General features: G+C 39.6%; 1 long non-coding RNA gene across 1 annotated transcript in view; it reads right to left on the bottom strand.

The window, feature by feature from the left end:
• The window catches only part of LOC124163851, a 51091-nt gene extending 39829 nt beyond the window's left edge, over positions 1 to 11262 (bottom strand). Inside the window, exon 1 of the long non-coding RNA XR_006865852.1 lies at positions 10897 to 11262. This is a non-coding gene — a long non-coding RNA (uncharacterized LOC124163851). The remainder of the gene's footprint in view (positions 1 to 10896) is intronic.
• Positions 11263 to 16323: the final 5061 nt, after the last annotated feature.

The raw sequence follows: 16323 nt of genomic DNA, 5'->3' as shown, positions 1-16323 counted from the left end.
ATGGGTTGATCGGAATTTCACGAAGAAATAAACTATAATCAGGTTTGTTAATTGAATTTCATATTTATGATGATGTAATCTTTCAATTTTAGAACTTTTAAATGCTATTCTTCTCGGGTGCAAACACTTTATTGCAAATATTCGGAATACAGTATGTTTTACACTTACAGTATTACAGTATTTACGTGGAGAAGTGAAGTGTCGGATTACACTGTAATCCGACACTTCACTTCTCCACCCCTGACAGTGATGCGGCGTTTTTATGCAGGCAGCTTACTAAGCGCGTATCACGGTAGTTGGAGTTGTCTACTTCGCAGGTGAGCTTAGTCCAACTCAAAAAATAGGGTAAGTAGTACTTACTGAGTGGGGAGACATGCACTAGAAGTTATCCCGTGGTGGAAAGGAAGGAGGAGATTAGTTTCACTTTACGTAGACACATAAATTGCGTGTATGGTCTCATGCAGCGTATAATACAATATATTATATGCATGTATGAATGCAATAAAATATAGCATCTGCAGTTTAAATGCGTAATTGAAAGTGATTTCCACTAACCCGGCATTTTCGGTGATCCGGCAGTGCTCTGGTCCGATATCTGCCGAATTACCGAGAGGTCTTTTTATTTCGTTATTTTCGATTAAATCTTCCAATTTCTCAGAAGTTATTCTCGATGAAATACATCAGGAGACTATGGGACAAAAACGAAAGGAAAACGGAGGTAGTTTCGCTGAATATGGTGATTTTATTCAAACAAAAGATGTTGCTTTATCATGTTTTCAAAACCATTAATCTTTCAGCAGAAACTTATATGTGTATGCTGACATCGTAACCCAACTGGGGCGTAAATTGTTAGAGTATGTGATTTTCTTTGCTATTGCATTCACATGATTCATATCGATATCATATAAGATGGCTATTTGGATTATCGCCTTCTTTTGTTTGAAAAGTACAGTTGCCAATTGCTATCGCTTTTATGTTTTTTTGTGTTATGTATGCATCCATTTGTAACTATGTTCATTTGCGTCTTATGAAAAAAGTCGGTAGCAAAGAAAGAAATTATTTGTTCTTTTTCTTACGCTCTGCTCCGCAAGAAATCAGTTGATATGTAAGAATTCTATTACGAATTGCAACATTTATGTCCGCTAAATGTCGCCCGGAAGAGTTACTACACGTAGTATTTTAATGTTAGTACATCCTCCATCAGGAAAGTCTAGTCCATCTATCACCTATCCTGGTTAGGCAGGGCTCTTACCACCGCCCGAACTTTATTACTAACGGATTGATTTTATTCGAACGAGAGATGATGTTGTTCTATGCTTATATTTTTTTAATCTTTCAGCAGAAACTCAGATGAATATGCTGATAACATAGCCCAAAAGGGGCGTTTATGTCCCGTTTCCTCTTCCACTATATGTCGCCTGGAAGTGTTGCTGCACGAAGCATGTTAATTTTAACGTAGTATTTTAATGTTCGCACGTAGTATTTTAATGTTAATTTTGCTTCCTCCTTTCGGAAAATCTTGCCTATCTACTACCTACCCCGCTTAGGCTGGGCTCTTTATTACTAAAGAACTGACTTTATTCGAACAAAATATGATGTTGTTTATCACGTTTTGAAAACCATTAATCGTGAAGCAGAAACATATATGAATATCTTGTAGCATATCTAAACTAGTTTATATTACATTACATGTCACCTGGAAGGGCTGCTATGTTAATGTTAGAGTAATTTCATTATAGAACCTAGTATATTAATGTTAATTTTGCTTCCTCCATTCGGAAAGTCTTGTTTATATCTACCACCTAACCCCGCTTAGGGAGGGCTCTATCCATCGCTTCCATACCATCTCCATATATCCATCCGCTCCACCTTTTTTCTTATATATATATCCACACCCCTGTTAGGGGGGAAAAACCCACCCTTCCCCCAATGGATGATTTTTTTCTCCACCCCCTTCAATTCAGCCCCCGCTAACGTGCACACATACATCGGGCGAAAAGGCAGCACGCGATTGGTTTAGCCAGCTCCGATCCCCCTCCTACCTTTCGATTCCACCCCCACCCCCTTCCCTTCTTTCCCTTTTGCAGGGGTCAAACCCCCCTCCACTTTTCTCTCCCCTCCCCTTCTCTTGGGGTTTATGCTGGGGAGGGGAGGAGAGGGGGGGTTCCTTTTCCCCCAACTCTCTCCCGCGATTGATTGATCCCGGGGATCACGTGACACCCTCCCCCGCTCCCCCTCGACTTATATTCCTCCATCCCCCCCTCAGAAATTCTCCTTTTTCCTTATACACTACTACTCTTCCCTTCAGAGACCCGCTGCCACTCACCGCCAAACCCACTGCGCTTAGCACTACACTCCCCCACTCTTCAGAGCAGTCGTGTCTATATGCGACGCGTGTGCACATCGTACCCCCTCCCCGCCCCTCTCCACCCCCCCACCCACCCCCTTCCGCTCCATTATTATCATTTCCTCCCCGCACCAAGCGACTCTTCCAGGAGAGCATAGGTACTCGTCTCCCCTCTTATTCTCCAGGGACTGCAGCGAGCGAGCGCGCGAGCTATATGCAGACTGAGAATTTATATTGTTCATTCATGCATCCGTAGGACTGCAATTCCGAGATTAGCATACTGCAGCCCTCCCTTTACCAAACCAGTACATAATATAGGTATCTAACGTTCTTCTTCGATGACTTCTTCTTTATCTGCCCTAAGCATTTATCTCCAAGTACATCATCTTAGAACCTTTTTCTTTGTTTCTAATTACGACAGTATTTTTCTACGTGATATTTCCGATTTTTTTCAAGAACTAAGCCTAGGATCTCCTTTTTTATTGATTTTTATAGACATATTGAATTCCTTATAAACTTCTGTATATAATGTTCTTCATCGTCGACTTCTCCATTATTTGCCCCAAGCATTCACATCATCGACATAGAACCTCACTATGTTTCTATGTTTGACTGGAAATTCTAGTTAATGATATTTATGATTTTTTTCAGAAATCAATCGAAGGATGCGCTCTTATAGACATCTTGAATTTCTTATAGATATTTAAGGTTATTCATCGTTGACTTCTCCTTTATCTGCTCCTAGCACTTATCTCAAAGCTTATCATCCTATAACCTCATTTTGTTTCTAACTTCGACAGGAACTTCTTCTATGTGATATTTCTGATTTTTTTTAGAAGCGAAGCCCTCCCTTTTTTTATCGATTTTTTTCTTAAACTGCACGACGTATTGCATTCCAAATTCATCAATTTCATCAGCACAACCACTTGTCATATTCAAACATCCTAAGCACAATATGAATGACTCTAACTGATTTTTCTTCTCGAATTAATAATTAAAATACTGCGATTCGTGCACAAAGAATTTGAGCGAGTAGTGTCCAATGAAATGAATTTATATTCTACTTTTTATTCATGTTTAACCGCGTAAATTATGTATGAATGATCGCAATGCTCACGATAATTTAATCATAATCGTTGCAACAAAGAAAGCCTATTATGTGTCTAATAAAAATATTTATTGACTCATAACACAAAGAATAAAATGAAAGTGATATTTAATCTATCGTGTAGGTAGAGGAATTTGTTTGTCTCCCAAAAAATAGAGCAATAGTCTTTAATTAGTAATAGTTGGAACATAGTAATCAAACGTTACCAAAGCGTAGCTACATTTTTTGCCTTTGTATTTAGGTATTTTTTTTTCAACTACTGGTGTCGTGTCATCCCACGCCAAACGCCTATCTAGGAGACTTGCAGTGACTCTACTTATGTTTTGATTGGGAATTACTGGCGAAATATCTCAGTATAGTATGCCAAAACTGCTTAAAGTGAGTTATTGAAATTGACAGAACGTAGTTTTAAAAATTATCCCTCAAAATATATTCTCTTCCATCTCTTTTCGGAATAATTAAATAAAAAATAGAGCAAAATTACATAATAGATTAAGAAGAAAACTTTGCTAATATTCTACACAGTATTTAATAAAAGACTCAACCGGTTTCGACCTTTACAGGCCACTATCAAGAGGTGAACAATATTACATAATTTACCCTTTCAAACGTGTGATCCGAATTCCAAAATACATTGCTTGCATATGCTAAAATTTATGTGCTGGGAATGCATTTTGTTAATACTCTATCCATGCCTGGTTATACTCCAGGGAGTCATTTTTTCCGGCTGCCATGCAATTGTGCGAGAATCCCTCTCGTTTTTCCGTATCGGTGAATATTATTGGCGTTCCGAAGGGCATCATGTATTTCCGGGCGACTGGTGCGCCATACGGAAACCGCAGATACTCGCAAATATCCCGTCGCTCCGCGGTGCCGCAGAATCAGTTCGGGCGTTTACCGCTAATTTATGGGGCCATGGACGGGCACGACCGCTGCCGCGGAGATGCAACCATTCGGATAAACATTGCCGGCAAAGCGGAATTCAGAGCATTACTTTGGGACTTGCGGTGTATTATGGATACTCAAAATAAACGAGAGAGAGTTTAAGTTTTTTTAAGTTTAAGAGTAGAAATTACCCGAGAGAGAGTTTAAAAAAAGTTAAATTTGGTATCGAATAGGGATGGACGGATCCAGGATTTTTTTCGGATCCGGATTCGGATCTGATCCTTGATTTTCGGAGCCGGATCGCGGATCGAATTCCTGACGCTGAGATTCCCCCGATGATTGTTCAATCTCTTGGGAAGAGTCACACTATGTGCCAGTCGTATTTTGCCTTTTTTATTTTCCACGGCTGAAATTCTCCTACGTAACCTCTGCGAGAGCTTAATGGTATAACTGGTAAAATATCTGACCGGGAATTGGGAGCTCTGGGTTCGAATCCTAACTTAACCGAATGATATTTTCATGGCGAATTTCATTCTAGATGTATATGACTTTTCACCCACGCGTAAAAAGTTACTTGTTAAATGCAGTGCCTTATAATAAAATATTTTTCAGGAATACTCATCAACCTGGGAGGTAAATGGTATAGCAATCTTATGAAAATGAGATGGATTGACAGATGTCCAATCTAGTTATATCTTGCTTTAACTATCACCCCTTTAAAATTCAGTTGGCGTATGACAAAACTGAAAGTTTAAAAACTGAATTGACTCGTATTTTGTTCTCTTCAAAGCCTCGTTAATGGCATAAAAGGTCACTGGTCAGCGAAAGGAAAGTTCTATAAAAAGATATACGGGTTGAAATTCGCTCTCGATGACTCTGTGACCGAGACCCAAGGAACCATGAGCAAAAGAATAATAGAACACACTCTTCTCACGTAATATTGGAGGAATATTATGGTATAAATAAAAACTTACACTTTTAAGTTCTAAAGAACTTAGCATAAATCATTGAAAAGTGCACTGAGAAGAAACTTACGATTGAGCAACAAAGGGATATGAAAATTTCGTTTTGGTTGCATGAAGAAACTAACTTTTGGTGGATGGATATAAATTTTAGCTAAGTGTTTAATAAGTTACTGACGAGTTAGATGGGTAATCTATAGGCTATCTTCACTCATTTATCTCATTAAATCTATTGAATAGTTTCTGTCCACAGAATGAGAACTTTCAGGGAACACACTGTTTTATAATGTTACAGATATTCTACGTGAACTTTCATGAAGACTACAGGAATTAAAACTTGTATCGTTTTCCTTTTCTCAGGGTACAAATCGGAGATGAAGTAACGGCAGTGTACCCGCTCCGAAGGTTATTCGCGCTGATGACCAGGATAGATGAACCTTGTCTATTGAGGAAAAGATGCCCTCTGGTCGTCTGAAGAAGGCAGAGGATAAATATGCGGGGACTTTTCGGCAAGTGAGCTATGTAGAACGTTTTAAAGGCATTAAGTACGAATTAAAAAATTTAAATCAATTGTATTCCATTCTAATGGTGAGCTATAATTATACTCGGGATAGGCAATCAAGGGGCATTCCATTTCCAACTTTCCAACAACAACAACTAGCGATGAGACCAATCCAGCATTTGATGCGTCTATAAGTATGTCTAAATGATACAGGTATTTACCCGAATTTTAAGTGCAAAACCTTAAAATAAAATGAAATGAGAACTGCAGAAGACAGTAAATGAATAATTAGTAGGCCAGAGAAAACAAAGTGTATAGAGTTAGTAAAAACCTAAAATATCCTTGAATAATTCAGACTTGTGACTCCAATCTTAGCATAGGAGTAGGCACACTGACTAACGAATGTTACCTGAGCCTTAGCGAGCGCACAGAGGTGTGGACAAGGAAGTCTTCTACGGATGTGATAACGTGATTTGGCTCTTTACCTGATGAAAAGATTTTACCAACAAAGAGTTCAAAATAAAATTCATAATTATCTCATAATATTCTCATAGTCACCTCTATTTACAAAAAATATGTCAAGTTGGAGACTAATTTAGGCGTTAGTTTTATTTCTACATGTAATTATTTAATCAAATCGAAATGTTCTAACCCTGTAGATTTCAGGCAAAAATACCCATAATTTTTTTTCCAATAGTAACAAATGCAACTGTGAAAATAGTTACATTTAAACTGCAGTAAAAATATAACAAAAATGAAGAGGATGTTAAGTCTTAAAAGTGAATTAAGATACGTTTGTTCGAAAATGCAATAGGAGCACGTCTACATCAGTTTCACCTGTGCATTTTTTTTAATTGAATCTATTTTGAACGTAAAAGTTTCATTATAAAGTCTGTCAAATTAGAAATTGAATAAACTGGTAAGCTACCATTAATATAACGCGGGCGACTTGATTTGCCCTTGAAATAAACAAACTCTGGTCGGTTTACCGGCCTTCGTGGCGGCGGGGTAAAGTTCTCGCCAGCCAAGGAAGAGGTCGCGGGTTCGAGTCCTGCTTGGGTAGGTTGCCTCTATCCAAGGCATGGTTGTTCGTGCACGTATAATTGTTAAATTTGTTGAATACCCCGATATTAAATGTTCTATATGTGCTACATTCGGTGGTATTGGAATTAATAAAGTAAAACTCAAATTGTAAACGGGTGAACATAAATTTTTAGACCATCCTAATTCACTCAACTCATTTCAAAAACGGAATTAAAATTTTGAGCCCTTTTTACGTCTATTCTTTTAGTTGAAGGCAAAAATTTAAGATGGAGCGATTCTAAGAACCGTCATTCTTACGGATCAAAATGGTTCCTTTTCCGCAGGCGATCGATAACCAACCCAGGCGGGGCTTACCAGGAAGAAAAAAGGAATCCCTAAAATCGCTGTGTATTCCTATGGTGAACAATTAAATGCCTAATATGTTGATAAATTTCAACCGCAAGCTTACAGAATTGAAGTAGGAATGGGTAAAAATGAAATTGATGAGTTAATTTCTTCCGCCAAAGTTTTGGTACAAGGCCATCAACGCAACATTTTGAGCCTCTCGTATAATAAACATACACTGTAAATGAGTTTGATTACTTGTTCTGGCGCTATACATGTAAACAGCCTGTTTTGGAATCACTCTTGAGTACGGTACTCCTTCAATCAAGCGTGATCTCAAGTATTCTCTTGGCAAGTCATGCATGAGCTGATTACAACCATTACTTATAAAAGGGAAAATTTTGAGAGCATGAAAAAATATATTACTTCCAATTCACGGTATTAAGACCTATGAAATCGACTTCAAAAGCTCCAAATCGTAACATATCCTTCCTGCAATTGTAAATGATGGATCTAGATTTTCTAAGAATTTTTCATTTAAGCCCTGCAGTGAAAACATACAGTTTGCACTTTTTTCCGCTATACAATCTCCATTCAATTTCTTCATCATCCCAAGTAAGGTATGCCAATAAGTACATGCTAAGTGGTAGAGAAATGGAGATTATTTAAGCAACTGGAAACAGGTGCGCTTAAACGTGATCCGGTAATATTTATTTATTTTTATGAATCCTTAGTAAAATTATTTTTAAATAACCGAATAAATACGTAGATGTATTTCCTTCTTGTTCACTGTCGACAAATCCATGAATAATTGAGCACAACGATACATGTAAATGCCAAATTATCAAAAAAATGGTATATTTTGAAATTAATCGGGCTTGGAAATCATTTAAACCATTATGGGAGAGGTGACAGAGATGGAACTGTTGTCAAATACAACGAGTCACTGAAAAAAATCATCTTTTCTAGAGATCAGGGCGTCAAACAACAACTGAAAGCTCAGAATCCGCAAAAGAAATTGAGATGGTTTGTGCAACTGTGGATAAATGAGCATTACCCTGATCCAAGAATTATACTTTGATACCAGTCTGAACAACGAGGCAAAATGAGCAAAATACATTAACAGAAATTAGAGACATTCAGATCCATTATTACGAAATGGTGAGGTTTATTAAAAACCAGGTTTTTGGCTTTACGAAGGACGCATCACACTTGCTCGTTCAGTCTTATTTCATGACGTACCATTTATTAAAATCTTACGTAAATATCTTGAGCATTTCTGAGAAAATTAATCAGGCTCTTTCCACGTATTATCTCTATCTAACAAATGAATTTTGGCTTAAAGGAGTTCAAATGGGTCTGGTAGCTAGAGTGCTGGCTTTCCTCACTGTGGGTCCGAGTTTGAATCCCTTGAGTGATGTGCGGAGGAAAACTCAAGCGCAACCCTCCGTCCGTCAAATGGAGCGTTAAGCTGTAGTCCCCTTGGCACCTTTCGTTAAGAATAGGCTGATGCCGACGCCAGGTTTCCGTCCACTCTTCCCTTGGCACAATAGGTCTTAGCTGTCGGTCGCCTCTAAATATTATATTGTATACCTCATATAAAAATTCTGAGGTTAAATTTAACACGTGAATTGCAGGAAATTATTGACATTAGTCAAAACTGTACACCCTTAGAAGTCCTAGATAACAAATATCATTAACAGACACTCTGTTACTTCTACGCAATATTTATAAAAATTTCTATTTTATGACCAGTTTTGGCTGTTACACCATTTTCAAATACAGAAAATATACAAAGTTTTGGTGGGGACAGGTATATATATTATGGAGCCCTTCCACCACGTACAAGCTTCAAGTTTCGATTTAAATGAGCTTGTAATAAAAAATTTATTATGAACTAAAAACTAAATGCAAGCGACCCGTTGGGATTGACAGCTCCAATCACAGCCCTGAGAAATCGATATTCTTGTGATCATGCCGATGACCCAATCCTCTGATTCGTTCTCAGCTCTAATTGTGGGATAGCTAGGAGTGAGGATCATATCTGGAAGCTGTCCAATTGCTCCACATTTTATAAACCCTGAGCTGGGATAAGAAATTCTTAGGCTATATTTAAGACGTGAATTACAGTTAATAATGAACATTGGTCGATTCGGTACAACCTAAAAGTCCAATATAAAAGCGTGAGCTTAAAAAATCATCATGAAATGGATGAAAATAAAATGTAAGAGGTCTAGCGGGAGTGACGCCTCCAATTACTGTCCTGAGAGAGTGATATTCTAATGATCACGCCGATGGGCCCAAACTACTGATTTGGGCTGAGCTCCACTTGTGCCACAGTCGGGCGTGAGGCTCAAATCCGGATGCTGTCCAACTGCTCCTCTCCGGTCCATCGTTGTCGACAAAGAAGTCTCACTCCACTCCTCATCCCTTCACGTCCACCTCGCTTCCCCAGATGGAGGATAATGAGTGGACACGCGCCGCTTCCGGGGAAGAAAATTTCCCACTAAGAATTGAGTGGACCAATACCCATGTTACAGGAGCATTTCGTTTCGTTGCAGATGAAAGGGCGAAATACATCCCATACAAATACTTCTTCTTTCCATTATCATATAACTTGTCCATTTTTTAATTATACTTGAATAAATTCGAAGTTCTGAAAATAGGTCCATAAATTAGAATAGCTGTATATTTGTCAACACTGTACACTCTTAGAAGTCCTAGATAACAAATATCAATTCTATTTTATGACCAGTTTTGGCTGTTACACCATTTTCAAATACAGAAAATATTAAAAATATTGCGGGGATACTTGTAACATTGTAAAATTTAAATTTAACATGGCCCCTTGTAATTTCTATTTCAGTTTGAGTACCAATAGACATACAATATAATTAGGAATACAATATTGCTGTAAAGTTGTAAACCGGAAATCTGAAATTTCCGATCAATGCGAAACAATTATTGAAATACATATTTCATTCCACGGTATTTGGGACAAAAATAAAGTTTTGGGAGAATATCAAGGAATTGTTATTTGATAGTGAGAATAGTCGAGAATAGTCTCATTTTCACAATACTTCATTGTTTTCTTAAGGATGAAAACCTTTTCTCTCAATTATTCGGATATGACTCATACTATTAAGCTAGTAAAGTTAAATTTTCCATTAACTAAAGGCGAATATCTCGGTACAAGATTCCTACACTTCGTAATATATATATATACATGTACCCACGTATTTTAAGTGAGAATATACAAGGGGTCATTGTGGCGCATACTTTGTGGCATTCCGGTTAAAATTCATGCTTAACCAAGTACCCAAAAATCGGTTCCTTGGTTACAATTTGAAAGGGGATGATTATTACCTATCAATACCAATCAATCAAATACTAAATACCTCTAAAAAGTGTTACACACCAATAACGCTACTGTATAAAAGATTGCATCGCAATTTAATAGGAATGGTATAGGTACCTGAAAGAATGGTTACCATTCTCGTTGAGCTTAACCAGAAATCATGCAAGTCAAAACTTAACTTGACGAATCGCGAAGCACATTCCTTCATGCAAGTGCTCGCAGCCAGGAACGCTGGTAAGATACATAGTAAAAAACGGCCATAATAAATTTAAATTAGGTTTGCATGAAGGGGTCAAAATTGATTGAGTTCTTGATTCTATTTCTCGATCTCACTCAATGACGTTCTAAAATGTGAACTATTGTTACCTGCTTGACACAATTAGGTGATCGCGAGGCTGAATTTGGCGCCCGCAGTTGCAGACTCCGAAGGGTGGCTGACGAGGAGGACTTCCCAGGAGATGGTCATCGGGGGCTGTAGAAGCGATCGTTGAAGTCTCTGCGGTCGTTGAAGTCTCTCCGCGGCCGCTGCACAGGGATGTCGCGGGCGAAGACGCCGTCGTCCGCAGCGCGTCGAAGTCTCCATCCGCGGCGAGGTGAGCTGCTCATCTCTAGACACTTCTCCTCGTCGCGGCTTCTCCTCCGCTGCTGCCTCGTAGGCAAATGAGCCTCTGAGGGGGGTTGGGGGGTCAGAGCATGAGCTGGATGAAGGGGAAGAGAGAGAGAGAGACAAGTAAAAAAAAGGGCCCACTCGGAGGTGGGCCCGCGGAGCGAGTTTTTTCCTCGGCCTCTTTCATGCTCTCTCGCTATCTCCCGGAGAACGAACCATAGTCTCTCTCACACACTTGTTTTTTTATACGCCATGATGCAAGCGCATGTATTCGTCTCCCTTTCAAACCGTGCTTCCGCATTGTTCTCGCGGCCTTCCCTTGAGGCCCCTTCCCCTTTACCCTCCCACCGAGAGCCGACGAATATAACAAATAGTGCTGCGAGCGGCAAGCACATTTACGTGTGTATAAAGAGAAAGAGAGAGGACGGGATGAGATGCAAATGGGAGGACTGCGCGGGGTCGTGGGAGTCCCATCGGCTGCTGCTGCTGTTGCTGCACCGGCAAAAAAGGAAGGGTTGGAAAAACACACACGTTGAGGAGGGTTTGTTCTTGGGCGGCGGCGACAGGCAGACGTGGAGGGTCCTTTAGCCCCTCGCGACCCGCGATATTTATGCAGATGCATTGAGGGCCTGGGACGCGGAAAACCAGTCTTCTCCAAGACGTGGGGCCTGGGCTCCGACCGGAAGCAGGGAGGGGCACTCTGGTCGGGTCGATCACGCTGTGCACGAAGGGGCCCAAGCTTGGCGCCTGATTCACAAAAGGCATTAGGATTCACTCAAAGGCGTGATCAGAAATCGAATGTCGATGCACTCAGCGATTTGCCACCTGCCTCTGCAGTCGAATTCCTCACGCTGACTAATGCGGGGCGAAGCGAACTGATGCTTCGCGCGATCTGGATATGCAAATTGCGCTGCGAAGGCCGAAGGCGCAAAAACTTGTACAGAGGTCCTCTCCCTTTCGAATTTGGGGCTATGCAACGGACGACGAGGCATCTGTTTGGAGTCCTTGCTTCCTTATTCGGCGACCTCGTTCGTGATAAGCACATGTTGCATGCATGTCCTGCTCCACAAGGGTGTTTGGAGAGCAGAATTCCAATAAATTTAGAAACGCTGCAATAAAATCGTATAATACTTTGGCTGGAATACAATGTTGATACTCATATTAGCCCATCCACCACAATCTCCATAAAATACGTAATCTCAATAAATGCCTCGTATAGACAAGCAGGAAGAATTGTAAGAAGGATTGATAATCGTTTAAAACATTATTTTTAAATTATGTGTGAGTAGCTGAAGCTTTTACAATATATATGAATAGTTGAACTTTGTTTCGAGATGCAATTATTTACCTCCTTCGGGTGAAACATGTTTTACCACGGAAAAATACAAGAAATAGCTCAAGCTTCCTTGTTCAATAACTGATTTAAAACTCAAAACCATTTTCTACCAGAAATGGGAGGCAATTCTTCCATCAAAGCTGGCTTAATTATATGATAAATATCTTCGAAGAAAGCTATTTATGTTTTTTAAATCATAGGTGCCTGTTTGAGCTACAACGAATGATCGTGTCAGCAGAAAGCAATAAATTACGCGGAACGAATGAATAATGCCTGCCGAAGTGATTGGTCACGCTCAGAACTGAGGGAGAGCTTCAGCGCTTAAGTCATTAGGGAATGGCAAAGTGATGGATTGGACTGAAAATATCACAAATTGCTAAGGCCTTGGTTGAAAATTCTAAATAACCATATTTATTGCTTGTTACCACACTTTCACCTGTTCATGATAAAAAGTTCAAATGTTAGGCGCAAATTACTTTCTACCAAGTGAGGTTTTCCTCTTCTTTGAGAACCGATCGGCATGCTGAATTTTCGGACAGTTCTTATAGTAATCTTAATTAAGTGAAGTATATGCTGATGGGAAATAAGAACATGGAAGGTATTAGTGTGGTTGCAGAATTTTCTTTGTCGATGAAGATGTTGACTCGTTTTTTTTCGAAAAATACCGACTTCACCGGTCGCTTACATGATTTAATTCATGCATTTCTTTTTGCAGAAATGACAGATATGCTCATGGGAAGGGTATGATCATGCTGATAAAGTCTTCACGGGAAAGCAGCCGGGTAAAGATGGACATTGCTGCCAACGTTTCACTGCCGGCTGATTTCCCGTGAAGACCTTATTAGCAGCATTCGCCGGGAAAGCACCAAATCTTTCTTCGGTATGATCATAATCTTGTATGGATCTCAAATTCACATATAAAATGAGAAAATCTCGCTTCGTATTCCATCGGTGATTTGGTGACTCCATTGCATTACAATGGTGAGTTTTTAAAAAGGGATTTTTAAATTTATATTGAATTAAGCACGAACAAAAAATTAGGGTTTTCAGATTTTGAATGGAAAATATTACTAATCCTTTAGTAAACAGATCAACTGATTAAAACTATTTGATCCAATATAAGAATACCTTTTCTGTGATAAAGATAAATATTTTATTGCTTCTCACGCAAAATCTCAACATCAAGGCTTAATTGACCAAAATAAAATAATATTATAAATAAACGTCTAACAATTTATATGAATATGACAGAGATGTTTTTTTTTAATTTCACGCTGGCAGCCTTTACGCTGCTACATTTTTACGATTACAATACTATGGACGCTAATAATATTACAGGTTGCAACTCCCAACAAAATCAAACTTGAAAATTAATTTCTTGAATATAGTCTTAATTACGTGGTGAATGTGACAGAGATAATTTTTTTAATTTCATGCTGGCAACCTTTACGCTGCTTCATTTTTACGATTAAGATACTATGGATGCTATTAATATTACAGGTTCCAGCTCTCAGCAAAATCCATTCTGAAAATTGATTTCTTGAACATAGTCTTAATTACGTGGTAATTTGGGCTTAAACATAGCTCTGGAATCATATGGGTCTGGATTAAAATAAAGTCATTTTAATTTTGGAAGTTTAACATTCACAAAGTGAAGCCTGAATAAATTCTTCATGTTCCGGAAAATTTTTGGCATGATTCCAAATTCACGTGTTTCAAATGGTTTGCCGAAATGTTCAACAGCTGCGCAGCTACTGAAATGGTCTTCAGTTTGAGGAAGCGACTGAGCACTCCGTGAAAGTGCTTCGATGGACCTCTTCGTCTCCAAGGGAGCGCGATTACGACAGAGACGTCTCCAAGGGCGAGAGAGGGGGAAGAAGCCGCCCGAAAAAGAGGTGCATCCCTCCCCTACCGTCCCAACGGTCCTCCCATATCCCACCTTAACCCTTTTTATGGGACCCGCACGAAGCTGGGAACCGGCTACCGAACAAAACAACGGGCTGGATCCTTATGGGGGGGAAGGGGGGATATCTCCTCTCCCGCTCCTGCTGGGATCTATCTCGCGTTCATTTGAAGGCGAGGGGCACTCAGGAGAGGCACACCATAGTTTTTCAGGGGTCTTCAACCTTTCCGGGGCCCCTGTTTCGACCCCCTCCCTTCCAACCTCGCCACGAAAAAAAAGTAAGAGGAGTGAATGGAAGGGTGTCTCGCTCAACATTCATCTCGTGGTATCGCATCCGCCCGTCCGTAATTAGTATTCCATCTTTTTAGAGGCCCTCGCGGAGGCCAGGGGCCCACCCCTGGGGCCTCCCCCTTCCCACCCCGCGGGGCCCATCAGCCCCTGCCCTCAAACAAAGGTCGCGCCCGACGCCCGATGAAAGGGAAAATGCAACACGGACTGAATTACACTCTCAAATAGATTTCTCCATTCAGGGAGCCGCTCCAGTTTTTACCCCGTGGATGAGTTGTGCCGGCGGTACAATAGCCCTAAAATTCGCGTCACATTTAAATGGGGAAACGGCTATCGCGCCCGCTGAGGATTCGGTTAATGCGGAGCAGTTCATAAGGCCACGCCCATCATCTACGGATTCAAATGAGCATATCCGTTTTAAGTTTGCATACCGATGGCAGAAATATATTCCACACGGCCATGTATCCTTATTATATCCAATGAAAGGAATTTGATTATCCTTCCTGCGTACCCGTATGTATAGGGATATCTCTTCAGATACCTATTTTAAAAAGAGACGCAATCTGAGCGCCTTATTCTAAACTTACGGTGACTTGAAGAAATATTTATAATTTCAGTTTGAGTAAATTATTGTGACTATAAATATCTTGAAATTATTTCAAAAAGAATTATGAATATTATTTATTTTTGCTGTTCTCTGTCATTCTAGAGATACCTATCCCTTTTATCACCGCTTATTGTCATTTTCCAACAGGTCACTCTAAACCCTCTCAGGCTTCCCCTTTCTATAGGAGAAGCACACGGAGATTTCAACGCCTTCATTATTTCTCGCGAACAGCCACACATGCAGCTACTTTGCAGGAATGCTGGTAAATTATGTAGTAGTTTACTAACCACTCCAATGCCTCGCATGCAGTGAACAGGTAAAATAAAATGGCATTCTAACCTGAAAGTTTTTTTTTTTAAAAAAGGACTTATCGCCCACGTTTGACTGACCTATTTTTGATTAGGCTATGCTTGTCGAAGAACTTATGCCAGCAGCTAGAAATTTCCAGAGGTTATAGAGGTGACAAAGCTTTACTTTTTTGCATCGTTACTGTAAAAAATTTTTAACTGAATGCTTACTCATCGGTAAAATATTTAATTTGAAATACAGGACAATGTTGTTATAATCTATTCTATTAACCCTGAAGGTATCCTATTTGTAAATTTTAAATTTTATTTGAAAGGAGTGTAAAACATGAAAATTTGACGGATTAATTGGTTTACTCAATGCTTAAGAAATCGGGTTGGTTTGGTATGTGCTAGAATGTCTCCATGATAAAGCCTCATGAATGTGAAATCTACACTGCCAGGGCAAGGGGGGCCTCCTTTCTATATCTTTTTCTTGTGTAACGAATGAAACCGAGCCATTACGTTTTAAATTTCCTTATTTTTAATGAGAATAGCTAATTCCTACACCCATCCGTCGGCCAAAATATCTCTCCAAATTTATCGCTTACGTCGAAACTAGAAACATGGTAAGCTTCTAAGATGACCATCTTACAGTCACTCCAAAGAATATCTGCTCTAAGTGCTCACGAAGATAGGTAGGCGAGATCCATAAGAAAGGTGCTTCCGTGCGTTTGCTGTCACTTAAATAGATTGGTTGTGTGCGTG

The sequence above is a fragment of the Ischnura elegans genome, chromosome 8, assembly GCF_921293095.1.
Source record: "Ischnura elegans chromosome 8, ioIscEleg1.1, whole genome shotgun sequence".
In the NCBI taxonomy this organism is placed as follows: Eukaryota; Metazoa; Arthropoda; class Insecta; order Odonata; family Coenagrionidae; genus Ischnura; species Ischnura elegans.
Note: the sequence above shows the minus strand (reverse complement) of the source record. Positions and strands in the feature narration are given on the sequence as shown.